The sequence below is a fragment of the Salarias fasciatus genome, chromosome 15, assembly GCF_902148845.1.
Source record: "Salarias fasciatus chromosome 15, fSalaFa1.1, whole genome shotgun sequence".
Lineage (NCBI taxonomy): Eukaryota > Metazoa > Chordata > Actinopteri > Blenniiformes > Blenniidae > Salarias > Salarias fasciatus.
In genome coordinates, this window is record NC_043759.1 from 7,938,404 (window position 1) to 7,959,327 (window position 20,924).

At 42.7% G+C, this 20,924-nt stretch overlaps 1 protein-coding gene across 2 annotated transcripts in view; it reads left to right on the plus strand.

Annotated features, from left to right (window-relative positions):
- Positions 1–9,274: 9,274 nt before the first annotated feature.
- daam1b (dishevelled associated activator of morphogenesis 1b) overlaps positions 9,275–20,924 on the plus strand; it is a 43,137-nt gene continuing 31,487 nt past the window's right edge. For both annotated transcript variants that reach the window (XM_030110004.1, XM_030110006.1), the window contains exon 1: positions 9,275–9,397. The gene's annotated coding sequence lies outside the window, so the exon portion shown is untranslated. The remainder of the gene's footprint in view (positions 9,398–20,924) is intronic.

Sequence of the window (20,924 nt, forward strand, 5' to 3'; positions counted from 1 at the left end):
ACAACTCTTTAACCTGTGTGCTGCAGAACGACACATCCAGGCCTGATGGAGCTCCTCTGACATGATCCCTTTGGGCAGGTGGAGACCTCACACACCCTGGGATTTATAAGCTTCACGTTTAGGCGCGAATAAATCCAAATCTGCCAAATGTCGAGATGACTTGTTGTTCTGGTATTTGACTCATGATCTTCTTTGGATGAAGTCAAAGTGATCAGATTGACCCTTGTGCTGTTATTCCACATTATGCAGGACGCATTATTTAATAGAAATCCTGTATTTGGAGCGCTGTTGGGTAATATGCGTAATCTACCAATTATGCTGCGCAAATAATGGATCTGGTGTCTGAGTAAAGATCTATCAATCGTGCAGATTATAAGTTTATATTTCTTAGTAGGGTACACTTAACTAATTTAATTACACACCTGATCCGTAGAAAATACAGATTCTGTTGTTCCTTCTGCTTATTTTTTCCTGATTTTTTTTATTTGCCCAATTTCTCGATGTTATGCATTTCGCTGATTTTCCATAGATAGAATGTCCGTGTCAGTCCTGTGTTGAAGCATTAGAAAGGTTGTAAACCTGTTTGAAAACGTTAACCACCTCTGACATGCCGTGTGGACACTGAAGTCGGTCCACACGATCGATATGAGCTCAAGGATTTTTTTTTTTTTTTTTTTTTTTTTTTGCGCCACGCAAGTCGAGTCCATCACCGAAAAAAAGGCCGGACAGAAACAATACTCATGTTTACAAGATCCAAGGATTGTAGAAACATTGGTATAATCGGAACTGTAATTGTATATAATCAAGATATTTTTAAAGATCTGACCTACTGTATGAATGTGCATTAAGCAAAAACTGAAACGTGTCCCGCAGATTCGCATTTATTCATTTGTAAAATTAGGTTTTCTTTATTCCAATTGATGTAATTATTTTACAAAAGTGAATATGTTAGTTATTTGAAATATTGAAATTCTACACAACTAATAACTGCGATCTGTAGCATCTTAGCCTTAGAATGAAAGTGTAATTTATTGTTATTTAGATTCTCTATTTAAAAACAGTTGTCTAGAAGAGCGAGCGCACGTGACGCACTGCTGTCCATCATCATTTCAGGCTGAACGTTGCTGTTTTGTCACTAGATGGAGACATTGTCTTCACTTTGAATTCAAACCACTCTCAAATTCGAGGATGAGCCTCTCTCAGTTTGAGATTGATAATCAGGGCCGGCTCTAGGCATAGGCGAACTAGGCGGCCGCCTAGGGCGCCACGTCCCGAGGGGGGCGCCGCGGTCGTACAAGGGGCGCCACGACGCTCTGTGTTCCGTGTGCCCCGCTGTGCAGCGGTCCGACGCACCGCGCTCCTCGTCCTCGGCGCTGCCCGGCACTGATCGGTATTGTTCGGCACCGCTCCTCAGCATTAATGGAAATGTCTAGAGGAAGCTATAATAACCCCCAGAAAAGTAGTTTCTACTTAGAAAATAGCCTTTACAGTCTTTATTATGTTTATTTTCGCATCAGTTCTCTGCATATTTTCTACACAATACAAATAGACCAAAGTATGAAATCTCAGGACTTCATGGAATTTAGTCGTTTAGGATGGAGCTACATTCAGGCTACTCTAATGTAAAGAAAACCACCTTTCTGATTAAGATCGATGACTTTTCTACCTGGCTGTGAGACGATTTAAGCCTCCTGCAACACCTTAACGCTACTTTATATAGTTCCTTTACTCAGAGTGAGCTTCTACAGTTGGGGAGGCAGGCGGAGCAGATGTGCAAAGAGGCGACAGTTTACTCTGTTAAAGGTTTTTGATGAATCTGTAACCCGGATCTCACGTAACTGTGGGATGGGGCCTGAGTTCGGTATGAACTAGTAAAATTAGCTAAACCAAATAAGGGACACAACAACTGAACTTTTAAGACAATAATCCTCCAAACAGGGTTTATTTTGTATCAATGAAATAAAATAATAAAATTCTAAATGAAAATCTGTTTTAACAAAATATAAAATATATACAGAGACAAAAAACTAAAATATCAGTCCTTTTTATGAATTTTCTTTCAAACCTTTTTTCTTATGAATTAACCCTTTTTCATGAAAAACCTCTTTTTGTACCTTTTTAGATATTATTTACAAAATCCCAGATATATTTATATCACAACAACAAAACCAACATAAATCACATTTGTGGGCCCACACTCACACACTCCTCAAACATTCATTTTGCAAATAACCATGTTGCAGGCCTGATTCGAAGCTGGGGAGCGGTGAGGCCAGAAACTGTGGGGCCGCTTCACTCCAAATTGAGCAACAGAAAATAAAATGTGCACTTTTAGTAATTCTTTTGAGTACTCACGGATCCAAGGGGGTTAATAGGATGAATGGGGAAACGAGTGGTAGCAGTCACAAGGGAACAGAGGAGTAGATGGTCTTTTGTAAAGATGGTGATGATGATGAGATGAAACAAACTCAGATCACTGAAGAAACGAAGCTGAAGATATCATTGAAGAAACGAAACTGAAGATAGCACTGAAGAAACAGCAGAAACTCCGCCGGGCCTCTGGTCGACGCTCCAACCGGCTCTCTCTCAGTCCACATCTGATGCAAGAATATTTCACTTAGTTCAACTCACACTTATTATAAGTATGTGCTCATACAAGGCTTAAACTGAGCATATTGAGGCTCATTGAAATGCCAAAACTAACAGCTAGTCGCTATGTAGCACCAGACACATGATTTCCTTTAATTTCACACATAAATGAACTTTATACATTTTACACTGTGAATACATTTCAAATGAATTTTATGTTTTTTAACTGAATGAACTTTGTGGCTCTTTTAACTTATTTACATACAGAAATTATTCATTTTTTAAACATTTATGAAATCTGATTGTCTTTTTATGCCTTTTAAATGTCTTTTATGCATGTGTCTAATTGGACAGGGCTACAAATCAATGCAACTTTTGAACATGTTTACAAGATGTTTTCATAGGAAATCCTGCTATTAACGCCATCAATACCAGAAATGATTAAACACGTTCATCTAACAAAATAGACTGTAGCAGCTCACGGTCTGCAGACTGTTGCAGAACTGTGAGTCAGTAATGCAGAACACGTCGTTGAAAAAGAAGGTTGAATCGAGTGAATTTTAATCCCAGAGAGTCAGAAACTGGCCGGACTAATAAAATCAAATGCAAAACAGCACCAGAGTGTTGAAAGTGAATGTGAAATGGTGAGATGAAGGATGGAAGGTGGAAATGAAATGTTCCCAAAAGTCTTCAAGTGCTGCAGATAAAGTCAAAATGATGGGTTGAGTCGCCATTTTAATGTTTACAGTGTCCTGTTCTGTGTGTGTGTGTGTGTGTGTGTGTGTGTGTGTGTGTGTGTGTGTGTGTGTGTGTGTGGTTTCATTACAAAAATGGCTAACAGCTCCAGCTAGTAGCCCAACATGAAAACTGCATCATTTTCAGTGTTTCTGTCGTTTCTCACAATATTGCAGCATAAATGTGAAACTTTTCTGAAACGAAAACGCTAAATTGATGCGTTTTCACTGGAAAGCTTTTGGTGTAAATTAGAAAAAGGACTATTAAAAATTAGCAGTGTTGCAGATAAGTGAAGACATGGAAATAATGTTCAGATAAAGTGTTCGAATAAATGCTGAATACTGAGTCAAACTCAAGTCTAACTTGAGTCAAAATTTGTAAAATAAAATTCACATGAAGCTGAAAATAAACTGGAAAAGATCTAATTAAAACTTGTCAGTTTCTGCAATTTAAGGTGAAATATTGAATTTGCAAACAAAAAGTTGGAATGTCTTTGAAATGGAAAAAAAATTACTAACAGCATGAATTTAATTTATGTATCAGTTTTTATTCACAAAAGGCAGATTACATAGACACAATCACAGTGCAGCTGGACAGTAAAAAAACACAACCCCAAGAGGATTGTGCCAGGAGAAGCAGCATGAGCTAGAGACGACCACAGCGGAACCTAGCAACCGTTACCATGGCGATGGAAGTGCTCTCAGCTGACTTTGATGTCTTTAGCTTTCATGTCTACTGTTTACCCAGCGGTGTTGGACTCTGTTGTCACTCTTGTATCGAGTCACCGGAGAAGCAGCGAGCAGAGCGACAGAGAGCGAAGCAGCGAGCGACAGAGAGCAGAGAAGAGTTAGAATCCAAAAGAATCCAACAGTTCCATTTTGTTTGAGAAACACGCTTGAGATATGACAGAATATCAGCATCCGAAAGGTAGAGGAAAATTTACCAAGAACCCTCGCGGGTTTGAAGGAATTCCTCCGGAACTTTTAAGCATGCGCGCTCATATCGACGAGCTTCTCGCGACACTGAAAGACCGCGAAATGACGATTCTGCAGTTGAAGAATGAACTGAGGGAGAGCACGCAGAAATCTGTGGATGTTCCTGAAGTTCAGAGGAAACAGCAGGAGAGTCAACACAGCTCAGACAAGTCAGTGGAGGAAGACCACAGGTTGACTGCAGTGTTGCCGGAGCAGAAAGAAAAGACGGGCAGGGCAGAGGCAGCCAGCCTCAGCCAGCAGCACAGCAGAGACCTGCAAAGAGACGTGACCGAACTGAAGGGGAGGATTACAGACTCAGGCCATATTGTGTCCAGTTATATGACAGAAAATGGGAGACTGGCAGAAAAACAGGGTCGTCGGGGTGGAGGAAGATTTACCAAAAACAGCCGCTGGTATAAAGGAAACCCTCCTGAGTTTTCAGACATGCGCGCTCATATCGACGAGCTTCTCGCGACACTGAAAGACCGCGAAATGACGATTCTGCAGTTGAAGAATGAACTGAGGGAGAGCACGCAGAAATCTGTGGATGTTCCTGAAGTTCAGACGGAACAGCAGGAGAGTCAACACAGCCCAGACAAGTCAGTGGAGGAAGACCACAGGTTGACTGTAGTGTTGCCGGAGCAGGAGAAGACGACCAGAGCAGAGGCAGCCAGCCTCAGCCAGCAGCACAGCAGAGACCTGCAAAGAGAAGAGACTGAACTGAAGGAGAAGATTAGGGACTCGGACCATATAGTGTCTAGTAATATGACAGAAAATGGGAGACCCTATGTAAAGGCAGAAAACCAGCGAGCTCGCGGTAGAGGAAGATTTTCAGAAAAACGTCGCTGGAATGAAGGAATTCCTCCTGAAATTTTAGACATGCGCGCTCATATCGATGAGCTCATCGCGACAGTGAAAGACCGCGAGATGACGATTCTGCAGATGAAAAATGAACAGAGGGAGAGGACACAGAAATCTGTGGAGGTTCCGGAAGTTCAGACCCAACAACCAGAGACACCAGACGAGTCAGTGAAGGAAGAACTCGACAGGATGGCTGCACTGTTGCAGGAGCAGAAGGAGAAGACGACCAGAGCTGAGGCAGACAGCCTCAGCCACCAGCAGCACATCACAGACCTGGAAAGAGAAGTGACCGAGCTGAAGGGGAAGATTAGAGACTCAGACCATACTATGTCTAGTTATGTGACAGAAAATGGGAGACTCTATCAAATGCTCCAGAACACGTCTGCACTGCTGGCAGACAGAGCACAGCTGGAGCTCCAAAAAGAGGAGGACTGGACAATGAGGCTCGGAGCTCTTGAAGAGAAGCTGGAGCAGGAGGTGAAGGAGAGAAAGAGGATGGAGGAAGAGAAGAAGACCTCGTTGGCTGATCAAATGTCCCTCCAGAACGAGAGGGACTCCCTCCAGGCTGAGAAGATCAGATTAGAGGAGGCCAATAGAGTTTTATTAGAGACAGTCCTGGCCAAGAAAAAGAAAAAAAGAGGCTTCTGGAGGCATTTTGGCAAAAACAAACACAGCAGAGAGAAGAAGGCAGAGCATGTGGAGAAAAAGAATGTTGCCTCCGAAGAGACAAAGGATCTCTGTGGCAATAGGACTGTATTAGTCCATGTGAAAAATACTGCTGGAATTGATGATTTGAAAACAGGTGAGGGCACCATCGCAGCTTCGGAGACTGTAGAGCTCAAAGAGAAGAAAAAACGAAAAGTATCGGAGGCGCTGGTGAAAACGCAGGACGACCAGAGGGACCATGACAGCAGGCACAAGGGTTTCTGGCACAGATTGTTTCGTAGAAGGAAGACGTGTGACCTCGATCAATAAGAAGCTACTGTGGGACCCGTCACTTCTATCGTCCAAAGCAGGAAGTTTGGGGGCGCTGGGGGTTGCGATACCCTGGCTGGAGAACCAGAAAGACAAGATAAAAAAAGAGAGAAAAAGAAAGACAAAGAAAAAATTATAGGAAGAAAGACAAAAAAAAGAGAGCAGCAGAAAAAAAATAAACATTTACATGAGGGGGCTAGATGGGTGGGAGGGGGTGGGGGTTGTAATACCCTGGCTCCGAGGGTATAAAGATGGAGCACAGGTGGGGGGGGTCCATAGGTTGCACGATCACGCAGATCTTTAATCTCTCAGCACTCTTCATATTCTGCATGTGGTGAAGCAGAAAAAAAGAGAGAAAAAGAAAGACAAAGAAAAATTATAGGAAGAAAGACAAAAAAGAGAGCAGCAGAAAAAAAAATAAACATTTAAACCCATTTTACACTGTCTGTGTTTCTGATTCAACAGATTCCCAAGCGATCCAACAGCTCCATTGAGAGAAGTTTAATCAAACACTGTGACGTCGCCTGGTGGAACAGCCGGGGCGCCAACCTGGAGACAGGCCTGGCCACGCGAGCACCTGGTGGCCCGGCCTAAAAACATGTAATGATAGTGTTGGTGTTGATTTTACGGGTTAAAAATGTACTTAATTCAAGATTTTACTGTTAAAAAAAAGTATAGTTTAAAAACAAGGTTAACCTCAAAATTTCTATTAGAAAAAAATATTTCTATGATAAAATACTGGAAGCTGTGATTGCCAGAAGTATGAAAAATGTGGCCATTTTAATGTTTTAGCGTAATATTTTACCATACCATATTTCACATGATCAGCTTGATTTCTTTAATACAAAAGTTAATGAACAACACTCGAATATTTATGGAATTAAGCCAAATATAATTTGTTGGTCACCTGATGGCATTATTATTATTTTATTTTAATGTTTTCAGGGTTGATCCAAAACGAAAGTCCATTGAGATCTGCGGTATAAAGCAGATGAGCAGTTTGGAGATACATTTATAATTACTTTTTATCATGTTTTATCACTGATTTGTATTGACTTCTGCCGTTTGCGGCAGAAGAATAAGTTGATTAATAAAATTAAACCCGGGACCCAGTGTGTGTGTGTGTGTGTGTGTGTGTGTGTGTGTGTGTGTGTGTGTGTGTGTGTGTGTGTGTGTGTGTGTGTGTGTGTGTGTGTGTGTGTGTGCGCACGCCCCCCCTTTTTTTTTCTCAGCACCCCCTGGTGAAAATAAGTTCCCTCGGCTATGCTCATGGATGTTGTCACTAAAGCCTTACCTCCAAAATAAAGCGAAAATTATCATTTTTTTCTAAACTTTCACTCATGGATGGTCTTACTATAGCCTTACCTCCAAAGTAAAGTGAAAATTTATATATTTTTTTCAATTTTCACTCAGCCTTCCCTCCAGAATAAAATGAAAATTTTTCGCACAAAAAAAAAAAAGTTTTTTTTTTTTTTTCAATTTTCACTCATGGATGGTCTTACCATAGCCTCACCTCCAAAATGAAGTTACAGTTATCAAAAATTAATTTTTCAGTTCTCACTCATTGATGGTCTTACGATAGCCTACCTCCAAAATTAATGGAAAATTATCAAACAAAATTTTTTTTTTTTTCAAATTTCACTCTAGTATAGTTCTTACTATAGCCTTATCTCAAAAATAAAGCAATTTTTTTTTCTCAACTTTCACTTATGGATTTTTTACTATTAGCCTCACCTCTAAAATAAGGTGAAAATTTTCAAAAATTTTCTTTACTATTGCCTTCAATCCAGAATAAAGTGGAAATTATCCTTTTATTTTTTTTTCAATTTTTACTCATGGATGGTCTTACCCCCTTACCCCCAAAATGAAGTGACAATTTTCAAACACTTTTTTTTTTTTCCAATTTTCACTCATGGACATGGCCGCGGGAAGTAGGGGTGCGGAGGGTGCTGCAGCGCCCCCTCGCGAATGTAGCAAAAACTTCCATTAATTGAAAACTACATCGCTTAATTTTATTTTATAAATAATAATTAATTTAGCTATGTTTTCATGGCAACCTAAATTCAGTCACGCCGCACGGTGCCTCATACAGTATGAGGCACCGTCTCAATGATAATGATTCACAAATTTGAATCTGATTGAAAGAAATAATGTATTGATTATTAAACACCTCTAATTGTAGATGTTTAAAATGACCAGACAGCCTACAGTGAGTTGTACTGTTAAAGGGTTTATGGAGCCATTAGGAAGAATCCCACCTCTTTATTTGAAGCATATGAAAAAGTTTTATAATTAATGCAAGAACAGCAGATTTGTATTTTTTTAATTCAGGCTTTTTTGGGGGTTTTTTGTTTCTTTGTTATGATAAGTAGTTTCAGAATGCCAACTGCAAGAAGGTCATGGGGTCAAATAACAACAGAGCGTTTTTATGTGGAGTTTCCATGTGTGTGGGTTTCCTCTGTAATCTGGTTTCCTCCAAAGGTTAATTGATGTGTGGGTTTCTGTCTCTCTGTTTTTGTGCTGATGGCCTGAGGCCTGTCCACAGTGCATCCTGCCTTCACTCATAGTAAACTGGGATTGATTGCAGTGTCCTGTGACCCTGAGCAGGATAAAGTGGTATTGAAGATGGATAAAAAGTAATTTAAAACCACATTTTTTTCCTTAAACATCTTTCTTTTTTTTTCTTTTTTGCAGCAGATGCTAAAATTGGCTTTATGTCGAGATGGTCCTAATTGTTTGGTTTTGAAACAATATAGACACTTTCATCATCAATCATCACGTATGCTCAGTGCCACAGCAAAAAAAAAAAAAAACCTTCTGAAGGATCTCACATTTTTTCTTTTATATTTGCGTTTTCTTCTGTTTTTACTATTTTATCTTGTACAGCATATTTTTGCACTATAAATGTCTTTCACTGGCCATAGAACTTTTCCAATGTGCTATATTAATAAACTTGACTTTGACACTGACATAAATATAAGGTTATCGAGGCAAAAATGTGTTTGACATGCTTGATACGTGGAGCGTCGTTTTCGCCTCAAACGACAACCCCCACAATGCACCGGGCTCCTTGAGCTCGTGCGCATGCGCGCTACCTGCTGGAGCGGAGTGGGGGGGGGGCGGTGACGTCACACGCAGTCCGCACCAACCAGGCGGTCGAATCGTCTCCACCGTCTCCGTCTCCGCGTTTCTGTTTACTTCTCCGCTCACCTGGTGAGCTACCGGACACGTTTAACGAGGGAAAAGATGTCGGCCGCTACGAGGTAAGACGAATAGAACAAACAAAACAAACTTTGCACCTCTCGCAGCTGAGACAGTACCGCACTGGAGCCGTCTTTGCGGTGCTGGGTTGCCGACCGGCGGTGACCTCCGCACCGGTGCGGGCACTCAACACGTACAGCCGTTATTATCGTGACCGGAGAGCCCCGTCCAGCTGTGTGTGTGTGTGTGTGTGTGTGTGTGCTGAACTTCTCCCGGGTTCAGGCAGAAGGCAGCAGGTATTATTTGCATGTGCTTTACAAACCGGCCGGTGTCTGTCAGTGCAGCTGGAGCGCCTCTGAAGTGTGTGCGGCGGCTCCAGAGAGCCCCATTGTCTGAGAGGATCATCACTTTCTCCATTCTTATTAAACCCTCTTAAAGTTCTTAACATTGCACTCATGCATGAGCATTAGCTGGAGTGCTTTCGGACTTGGAGAGGGCTTTTGCCGTTAATGTGTCTGGAAATATGTGTGGGTTCATGTTTAACTGATTAGACTCTGGCTAACAATGTGCAAGTAATCTACTCTGACTAGAACTGGCTTCTTTATTTTCATTCATTTGTTTTTACCTGCAATCAAGTGGATTTATCAGGATGCCTACTCTTACATGTTTTCATACCAACATCATATGCCTGATTGAATTCAAATATATTCTACCAGTGAAGGGTACCACCCCATCAAAGTGTTCAATAATGACTACCTTTTGAATTAACAGCAACAGGAAAGTGATGTACTCCAGGCCTGGCAAACACATTTTCATTTTCAGGGGCAGCAAACAGCCATAGGATTGTGGGTCATGTGCCAGGTGACATGAGGCCAATGCTATCACTGATAACTCTGCTCTGGGCTCAATATTGTTTTGTGTCTGCTACTCTTAAGAAATGTGTTAAAATGTATAGCTTTTTATAATATACTTGGTGGTTTGTCGGGCTGGACTAGAGTTTCATGGGCCTTATGTTTGACACCTCTGATGCAGATCCCATGCAGGGTCTTTGCTGAATCCTCCAACGTCCATACAAAATGTCTTAAAAACTAAAGAAGTGATGTGGATGTGGAGATACATGGTAGTTACATTAAATACTCCTCACTCTCCTGTTAATTCACAGTGATGATTGTATGGACACCTCCGTTGATATGGTCAGTGGTCTTGATTTAATCAATTCATCAATCTTCAGGCACTCGGGTCCGCGGGTCCTTGATGACCTTTGGCTTGTGTTTGTAATCACATTCTCATTCTTTCTTCATTGAAGTCACATGCAGGCTTTCCTGTTTGGACACAGGATGCTTCACCTGCCCTGACTCAGTATTCCTCAGTCTACCAAGCGGAGTTACTCCCTTGTGAAAACTGTGAAGTTACAGGTCAGTCGGAGAGCGCAACACAAAGATTATCACACCATAATCACTATAGTGGTAGGCTTATGCCCAGTTGGGTGCTTATCAGAAACGGCCTGCATTCCCGAGAGTTAAAATGCTCTAAATCATGGAGGGGCCTGTGTGTGCTTGTAATGGGCAGCCGCCTTGTGAAAGGGCTTACTGCTGTGGTGTGATCTGCAGACGTGTTTTCACTGTAAACACTGGGAAAGCTTTACATGATGTACCACGTTGCTGTTTTGTCCACAGCGTTAATGCTCAGACAGGGTGTTGGCTGGTTCGGCATCGACAGGCCCTGACATTCAAATGGCATGTCTTGTTTTTTCTCTCCTGAAGTGCACATCGCAGATGATTAATCCGTGTTTAAATTGCGTGACTTTCCCAAGAAGCAGTCTCCTTTTATTAGGCCCGTGTTGCTCCATGGGGTGTGATATTATTGGCTGGTATTAACTTCTGCTTCGCTTATTAGATTTTTCAAATAAAACTGGAGATCAGGTCGATCTTCCTCTTTTTCCAAAACATCAATACGCTGTTGTACACTTGTTGAATCTGCACCAAAGCAGATTATAGAAAGAAAGCATGTTTTATGACGGTTGGCATTGACTGATGCGGTGACTTTCGTAATATTTGGTCTGCTGTATTTCGGGTTGTTATTTGCTTTTGAGAAGCTACAACATTCACACTCCTGCAGCTGTAAGCACACCTTGATACTGTTTATCTGCACAGACGACTACTTCGCCTCCCACGACTTCCGTGTTATTCTGTTGGAGCATGTTGTCGGTTAATGATTTATGTCGTCGGAGCTGCACTGTGATCTTGGTTCCAACACAATATTGGAGACAATATTCTTGTTGGTGCTGTATTATGATTGAGATTTGCTTGAGACTGCTGCAGGAGTCCACAGCGCATCTGACATATATATTTTTTTATTTCTTCTTCTTTTGTTTTAACTGTTCACTCACAGTTAGGGAATTTTTCATTGGGTGACACTTGAACAAGACACTGAACCCTCAAGTTGCCACCGATGCTGTGAACGATCATGTTTGAATGGGTGAATGTCACTGAACGTGTTGATTTCATTTAACAGACTTCTTAAGAGGAGCAGACATAACACAACACTGAGACCCGAGCTGAGATATCGGCGATGCTGCCGTGAAGGATAGTTCCCTCGTTGCTATCGAACCAGCCTCAAGGCCATGCTGTCAGGGTGAGGTTGTCAAAACATAAGTAATGCAGCAGCCATGGGATACATTTTTTGGACATTTCACTTTATTTTGCACCAGATGGTATCATTAAAATTAAGAGAATTTGTTTGGTTTTGCAAAAATATTGACATTTTTATCACATTTACTTTGCTCTACAGCAAAGTAAAACTTTAAAATTTAAATTTGAAGGTTATTATGGCACAGTTTCACCAGTCCAGCCTACTCAGGATCAAATTTGGTAGTATGTGGCTTCTGAATTACAATGTTTGAGACTGCTGGTGTAAAGTAACACGTCTTTCAACATTGGAATGAGTGCAGGAAGTAGCCATATGGAGAAGAAGAAATACTGATGGATGTCAAAACCAAGCTACTACAGCTGTCACAGACGGCAGCAGCAAGACTGTGAAGACGGATAAGATACAGATTTGATGGATATTAGTCATCCAGCACAAAAACGGGCCCTGCTTTATGTCCGAAGCATCAACATCAGAGGGTTTCATGACCGGTGGCAGTGCGCAGTATCCTCCTCCGCCTCCTCCGTGAGTCGGAGAAGTGGGTTAATGAACTGAGTGTTAGGTTTCCCTGCGCTGGCTCTGCATGGGTTGCTGGTGGAAAACAGCCTCCCTGGACGGCTCACATTAAGCACTACAGAGGGAAAAGGGTAAACGACAGCCACAACAACAGGGGGGAGGTGTGGACTAATTATTTTTTCAATGGTGGATGTCGTTTGCGGTGGCTGTAACACAGCTGAGCCCTCAGGACGGCCATATGTCTGCGCGGTGGCTGGATAATGTACGGAGGCAGGTGTTGAAACGCAGCCTGTGATTTCTTACAACAAAAAAAAAAAAGCAGCTTTTGTCGGGTGTTTAGTTGTTTAATGTGAGCATTTAGTGGGTGCACAGAAATTCTATCGCACTCGGTTACAGTGAGCAGTTAAAGCTGTGAATCCGGTCAGTGTACATACCATAATTACTTGAGGTGTAACTATTGACTCATGTTGTATGTGTCACATCCTAATTTCCACTCCGCACAAGGGTTAGGCTCCGGGATTATATGCAGGGTGTGACAGTAAGTCTGCTTTCATTGATTTGTGACAATTTTTAGTTGTCCTGATAAATTTTACGGTGGATGATATTTCTATATATTTGTGTGTGTAATATTCACACATTTATATGATATGTTTTCGACTCAATTCTGCAGTGTGTTAAAATCAATGAATTAATAATCAGGAAAAGAATTTAAGTGCAACACAGTACTATAAACTCATGTTGTAAAAATCCCTGCTGTTTCAGCACAAAACCAAGAATCATTTCCTACAACGACATGTTCCAGATTAAGCTGCATTTAACACCAACTTTACACTCTCAGTTGACTGATGAAACTGAAATGAAAATATCTGGGTCAAATTCAGATTAAACAGCTCAATACAACCGAGATGAAAGTGCAATAACTGACTGTGGTATGTTATATGGATGGTATTTTTTAACATTATTGATCTCTTCTAAACCCTCCACCTCCTTTTATGTGTCTATGCTGCACCACATGTAGTGTTTTTATGCATTTTATTACTCTTTTAAATCGTCTAGCTCATATACTTTATTTATTATGTGGCACACGCACCGACCGCGTTTACAATTCCATTGTTTTTAACGACGACAATAAAGATGATTGTCATTCCGTTGTGGATCGTGTCATAGTACTCCAGATTGCTGTGGACTATTAGTTTTGTGGGCTCTCTGATTGGTTGGTGTGTATTTTGATCCACCTCACAGTGCAGCTCCACTGATCCCGTCTGTTTTAGCAGCAGATTTATCGAAACCATTTCCAGGTGGACGAGTTTATTGGCCTCTGAAGTTGTTGAATTGTTTTCCAGAGCGGGTTACTTGAGGTCGGCGTTGTTCCTGGTTTTCTTCTTCTTCTTCCCCTGGGTGTCCGAGCCCCGGCTCTCAGTGTTTGATGTGCGGCGGCTCTCGCCGGATAGATGCGGACATGCGGCGCTCCGCCGGCCCGCCACAACAATGGGCCTGTATGACTGTTTGAATGTGCCATTCTTTGTCCGGTGTGCTTCACTTGGGCCAGACAATGGCTTCATTTAGCATCTCCTCGCTGCCGAGGCCTACTCGGTCACCATGACACTCCTGCCTAATGCCACACCCTGCCCCCAGCCTGGCCCGGCTTTGCACTTGTTCTCGCTATGAGGACAGCTGGGCTCACACTGCCATTGTTGGCCACACCCAAGACCCAGCCTCACATATTGAAGGAATGCTGCTTTGTGGCCACCGTGACAGACCTCTCCTATAAACTGAGGCTTATTACTTAGACGTCAGCTCCAAATGAGGCCGCTAAATATCATTTACTTCAGAAATAAACAGAAAAGAGAGTCAGTGGTTATATTGAGTCTACAGTGCTTTATAATGGAGGACCAACATAAGAGGAGATGATTTAGGTAAGGAGGAAATCAAGTTTAAATGTCTTCTGTGAAGAGTGACGAACTCAATCGATCATAAAGAAGGCATGTCGGCATCTGTACGGTTTATCAGCACAGCAATTTTCTGAAGGAAATCCGGGATTACGGGATGAGAGGCGATGATGAAATGTCCTTTGTTTCACTTTCTGTACAGGAGTGGGTGCGTTCTGTCATCACAATGGATTAATGCACAGTATTGGACATGAAACAGAAAAGTTTGCTCAAGTTGAAACAAGATGTTTCCATTTCCCTGTTTTCCACTCTGAAGATAAATGCAACTTTTGGGATTTCCCACTTAAAGTTGGAAAAGCATGGGAAACACATGGTGTTGCTGGAGGAGTTTGGATACTCACAGAATGAGTGCACACTGCTTGTCTGTTCACAAAACCGCTGGCTCTTGACCCCGCTGATTGTTCAGAGGTGAGAGGTCAGTGCGGTGTGTTACCAGCTCCAACACTCCGAGGTGGTGGATTTTTCAATAATGTGCTTTTGGGTGACAGATGTCAGACTCCTCTGGTGAGTAATGAATCCGCCGCTGAAAGTCATTTACTTTTCGGCCCCGTTTACACGACAACGCTTTCAAGTAAAAAAACACAGCAGTTTTGGGTGTCCCTGTCCAGCACAACTGTGCACAAATCCAGTGAAAACACAACAGAAGCAAATGTCTTAAATACGGTCTTGTAGCCACTCAGGGGTCTTTTCCCTGAAACCAGTGTAATTATGAGGCTGGTCGAGATTCTCTGAGTCCGTCCCCGCCACCGAGCTGTCTCTGCAGAGCTGCCCCCTGCCGAGACACGATGCCGAGATATCGAGGCATCTATAACTAGAACTGGGTGACCCACGAAATTATATTTCGGGCCGATCTGGACTCGTCCCATTTCCACCCTTGAGAGCGCCGCAGCGCAGGCTGTGCCACTTCCGATGAGGAGATGGTTTCTTTTTTTAAACAGTTACAGAGGCGAAGACTTTGCGATCGGGATGACTGTAAAGTTTGAAATGCAGGCTGATTCGCTCTGACTCCCAAACCTTGAGGAAATGGTACCAGAGGACACGACACCCGTCTTCATAATGGTTCTAGTCTAATCCTGTACAAAGAACAACAGTAAATCTGTGTAAATGGTTTACCTTAGGAAACATAAGAGCACATCAGAGAACATTTTACTCTGGGGCTCGACTCTTTCCTGGTCGTAGACCTGTTATTTGGAGTAATTGTCTCAGTCTGTTGCAGTAAGTCACATAACACAAGTTATATTTATTCTCCCTTGTTTTGGGTCTGACTTAAATTTCTGAATCACTTATAATTTTTAGCTTCTCTGGTATTTTTTTCTACTTTTAATTAATAGCCTCGCTTGGCTTTTTTGTGACCAAGAGTGGAGTTCAGTTGTCGCTAACTAAGTTAGAAAGTGACTGTTCTCCTGCCAGACTGGGAGAAATGAGACGAAGCTCAGATTATCATGACAATGAGCATCAAAATTAATCACTGGTGTGCCTCAGCCGCAAGATGTGGGGAGAGTGTAGCCACGGAGGCGTCCAAACAATGGAAGCATGTGGGTCCTTTCTCAGTGTGTGTGTGTTTGCACACGTGTGTGGGGGAGTCCCATAACCAAGATGTTGGTGTGTGTGAGGGAGGGTTTATAGGCCAGGAGGGATTCATGTTTCAGTCCGTACTCGCCTCTAACCCCCTTTGTGTTCAGGATCTATTATTGATGGGAATTCCCAAAGCAGAGTCGTCGGGAATAGGAATTCTGCAGGAGTTTGCAGTTCTGGCTGGGTGTGTGTGTCTGTGTGTGTGTGTGTGTGTGTGTGTGTGTTAGAGCTGTCCGTGCTTTTGTTGCTCTTGTAGGAGATGCTCCGGCTGGTCGGATGCCAGAGTTTTATCCGTCAGCAGATTCAGTCGAGTTCAGGCTGCTACTTGAAGTCCTGTAATAACGGCTCCATCCCACAGAGCTGACGCATGTTCAGCGTATCAAAGTGAGCCGAGTCACGCACGCCAGTCCAGATGCAACACTCAACAATCAAAAGTATCTCAGCCACAAGGGTTTGCAGCGTTTTCTTGTTTTATCCGTCACTGTGCCGCTCTTTATGTACGGTTATTCAGAACACGCCACGCTCCCTGCTCGGATATTTTCATGGCAAGTCAGAAGCAGACATGTTTTCCTTATTTATACACAAATCAAAGCATGTGTGGCAGGCTTTGAAACAGCAGACAGATATCAGATCCGGCAGCAGACTGTGCCAGAGCGTGGCATGCTTCATCCTGCTCTTAAAATGCTGCCCCGCCCTCCGAAAAGCAACGCTCAAGTTCTGACAAGAGCCTGAGCAAAAGAGCATGGGCAGAGAAATGTGTTTGGGTTATAGTGCTTATCTAACAATTTTTCATGATGCAACGTTATCTTTTTGTAGTCTGCAACGCCACTGACGTCGGAACCGGATTTTAGCATGTGTGGTATCTGATTTCTTAAACCTGATGATGGATGGAGCTCACTTGCTTTGCAGAATAAAACCATTTTCATGTATGAATAATTTGAAAAATGAGTTTTATCTGTTTCTTCAGATGGGTTGGGATAGGTTGTCCTTGTTTCTTTTTCTTTTTTTTTTTTTCTTAACGTTAATGCAATCTACAGCTAACTGAGTTTGGTGGCTCAGCTGTCTGTAATGTCAGTCATGCTCATTCTTATTCAATTACGAGAATAATTGCAGCACTTTTGTTCCTTTGTGGTTTTGTTGAGAAGCACATTGTGACTCTTCTCAAATGGCGGCTCATGAGGCCCCATGTAATCAATCACGGCTCGTCTATTAACATCCATGTTCATATTCCCTGAAACGGCACATCAACAGGTATGAAATGTTTTCTTTTCGTCTGAAGGATAGCCACCGTCTTCCCTCAAGCAGCCCAGGATGTCCTGGTTTCTTTGGACGAGGTTCGAGGCGGCTGCGACGATGAGCAGGTTCCCACAGTATAACATAACTGTGTGATAACATTACTGCAGAGGAGCCATCAAAACAGCCGTGCAGTCAGATGAAACCAGCTGCGTCAATACCAAACTGTTCTTCTGCGCTGATTGTATTACAGTTTTAAGTACTAACTATTGTCCAAGCCCCTGTTTCGCTCTGTTCTCACGGTTGTGTAACTTGTTGTACTTTTACTCGTGTTATGACTTTAAGGCGAGGTCATGAGCAGCCAAGGGTCGTTGATGCATACGATCCCAAAGAGCCTCCAGCTCCGGTCGGCTGCTAACATCCTGGATGCCTTCAGAAATCTGAACTGATCGGGGTGTTTAACCGCAGGAGACGATGTGTACGCAGTTTGTAGTGGGTGCGTCTTAATGTTGTGTCACATAATTACAATACTTCAGCCAAATGAATGCTGATCAAGTTGTAGTGTGTTCGCACAGGAGTTGCACTGGCCTGTGCAGCAGATACCTGGCAGAGGCTGCCAGGGCGATCCTGTTAAACCGCAGGTGTCCTTGTTCACCCCAAATGTGCTCCTTGCTCTCTCTGTTTTGTCTTAAAGCCGCGTCTTGTTTTAACTTTTGGAGTTTCATGTCTGGCTCTCCTTTTCCCAACGACTTTCCCCCGTCTTTATTATATATCGTTTCTGCTCCGGTGCTCAGATTGTTTATCCTCTGCTGAGATTATGGCACACTTTGAGATAAGCAGCTTAAAACTCAACCGTCCCCACGTGGACACGCACTGTTCGGCAACATGGCGTCACCTCAGGCTTTGCGTCTGTGCCGGTGAGGCAGTCATGCGTCCGGCTTACCACCAGTCAGTCTCACATCCATGTTGGCGGTCAGAGAGGAGGCCGGGACCTTGGACCCTTTCGCATGGGTTTAGTCTGTTGAACTAAGCATGTGACATTAGCTAATAGGCGCTCATTGCTTTGAAGCTGTCTTCACCCTCGGAGCAGACTGAGTTCTGATTGGATTAGGCTGGATTAACATGACTCTATTTGATTTGTTGCTTTGTTTATGCGCTACCCCTACTGTAACAGTGCATTACCCCGCGCCCTCTTCCTTATCTCCCCGCTGGAAACCTTAACCGCCGAGTCCTGGGCGCAGCGAGCCGGCCTACATCTGGAGGGATCAACAAGTTAAGCCACAGCCTTTTAACCCTCAATTTCTGTCAATCTGTTACAAGCACGTTCACAACAGCTGCAGCTCTTCCTGTCATCATATTTTTGCTTCGGTGCCTTCCACCTCTTTTATAGGGCTGCCTTTAGTGCCTCGGGAAAGCAGGTAAAACTGTGACAGGATGATCACAGAAGTAGATAGAAATGTGGGTCTCATTTCCAAAATGTTTCCAGTGGAAAACACATAATTTTTTCATTTTCTTTTTAGAAAACCTTTGTTACACTTTGAAACCATGTCCGCTTGCATGGAAACGGCAGAAACACTGAAAAAGGTGTCACTAACCGATTTGGGGATGTTGGCTGTGTTAGTGTGAAAACACACACACACTCATATGCAGCTTGTTCAGTTGTTATTGTCCAGGCAATCGCACATGTGCAGAAAAAGTATTTACTCCAGCCGTCTTGTGCATGCTTAGTTGTAATGCTTCCAAAAAGTTTCATTCTCTCCCGTTTCCACGACGACAGTCGGAGAAATTCCATCCTGGGAGCTGTTTTTTTAAAACACTTGTGTTCTCAGTGACTCAGAGCACCGTTTTCATGTAAAGTACACCCAAAACACAACAAAAGTTTTCTGTTTTCACTTGAAAGCAAAAAGTAAGCTGGGCCTTAACTTAACACAGATGCTGAGTCTTACTCAATAATTTAGCCGATGAGATTATTGTTGACAAAGTTGTTTCCTCATGTATTCGTTGGAAAAAGTAAGACTGTGAATATATCCTGTTTTTGACAAATTTTCTCGCAAATCTAGCTTATTCTTCTAACCAGTACAAGCTCAAAACTATGTTTTTTCTTAGCTGGAACTCCTTTTTATGTTGGTATTTGCTGGGTTACATTCTCTAGATTAGTGGATGCGAGAAGTTGTGTGGCCCCTTTGGGATGGTCTTGGTTTAGGGAATAATTACAAGCCTTCCAGAGGGTGGGTAGGAACCAGTGTGGACCCTTTTTAATCCTGGCATTTAATTTGTGAGCGTTAGGGTCTCCTCCAAGAGGAGGGCCGCGTGGTTGGAATTTATGGATTTGGCCCCACCCTGAACGAAACACATGTATACGGTGTAGCTCTGCGGCTTCCCACCACATGACACGAGCCATAATATAGAGTTACCCCTTCACACATTTCTGTGCAGCAGCAACGGTTTTGGGTCTGTCGTTCAGCAAAGAATAGCAGAAGTGTGTTCATTCTCACACAGATGCTTCAGAGAAAGTGAGTTTTCAGGACGTCCTCTCTCGTTCTCTCCATTTCCACAGAAAAGTTGTTCAGCAAGCTTGTAATCATTGTCGAACTCTTCGGGGTCGTCCCACTATCTGCAGCCAATCAGCTTTCCACGCTTCTTCCTCGTTTCACTCTTGATGTATTGAAAATCAATTTCCGAGCTTTCAGCTTTTAAATATCCTCAACCGAGGAATGTGGTTTTCCCATAAGTGGAGTTTGTAGAGTGATTGAAGTTGGTGGCAAGTTCAGGGAAACTGATTTGGGCTCTGATTATTGTATTTCATGCTTTTTCGTGCCGACCAGCTCACTAGGTCAACGTGTAATAACACAGTTTGATAAAACTTGAGAAATATATGCTCCTGCCTGTTGAGAAACCATGTGGGCGAAGTTTTCTCTGGCAAGTTGTTTTTAATAATTAACAGAAGTTCAGAGACAAGGTCAAAAGAGAAGAGGGTCACACACTTTTTTTCTGTGGTTATATTATCAGACAGATGTTTTGGCTCCCAAGACATCTCTCAATAGCCAATGTGAAAATGCACACGCCTTAAGGGTACGGCTCGAACGAAGAGCTTTCACGCATTATGTCACTCAGACTGGATTGCGTCAGCTGCTAAATGATCCCGAACAGACGGCAGCTCCCTGCAGTCAAAATATTAGTGAGTGCCAAAGGTTTTGGCAGTGAGCTGGTAATTGGTATTTTATCAAAGACAAAGGCCGTTATAGTTTAAATCAATCTTCTAGAAGCATCTCATTAATTGCTTTTTCCTGTCCTGGAGGAAATGGTTTTCCAAAAAAAAAAAAGAAGTGGAGATTGCAGACGAACTAAAACATTGAGGGGACTTTCTCAGACCACGGTGCATAATATCATTTACATTTTGGTGCAGACCAGACTAAATTTATTTATACAGTTTGCATTAACTTTTGCCGCTCTGGTCAAAATGCTGGACAAATGCATGAAGCATGCCCCCGCGACCCCTGAGCGTGTTCACACAGCTATCAGCGGGGAAAAATATGAAGCTGTGAAGAGGGAGAAGTTAACAGTGGAGACGGAAGCATGTTGGTTTTTAGAGGGGCTGGTGCACTGGCACTGTGTTATTCCCGTGGAACTATGGGTGCCGTTTAATCAGTGGAAAAGCTTAATGTAATTG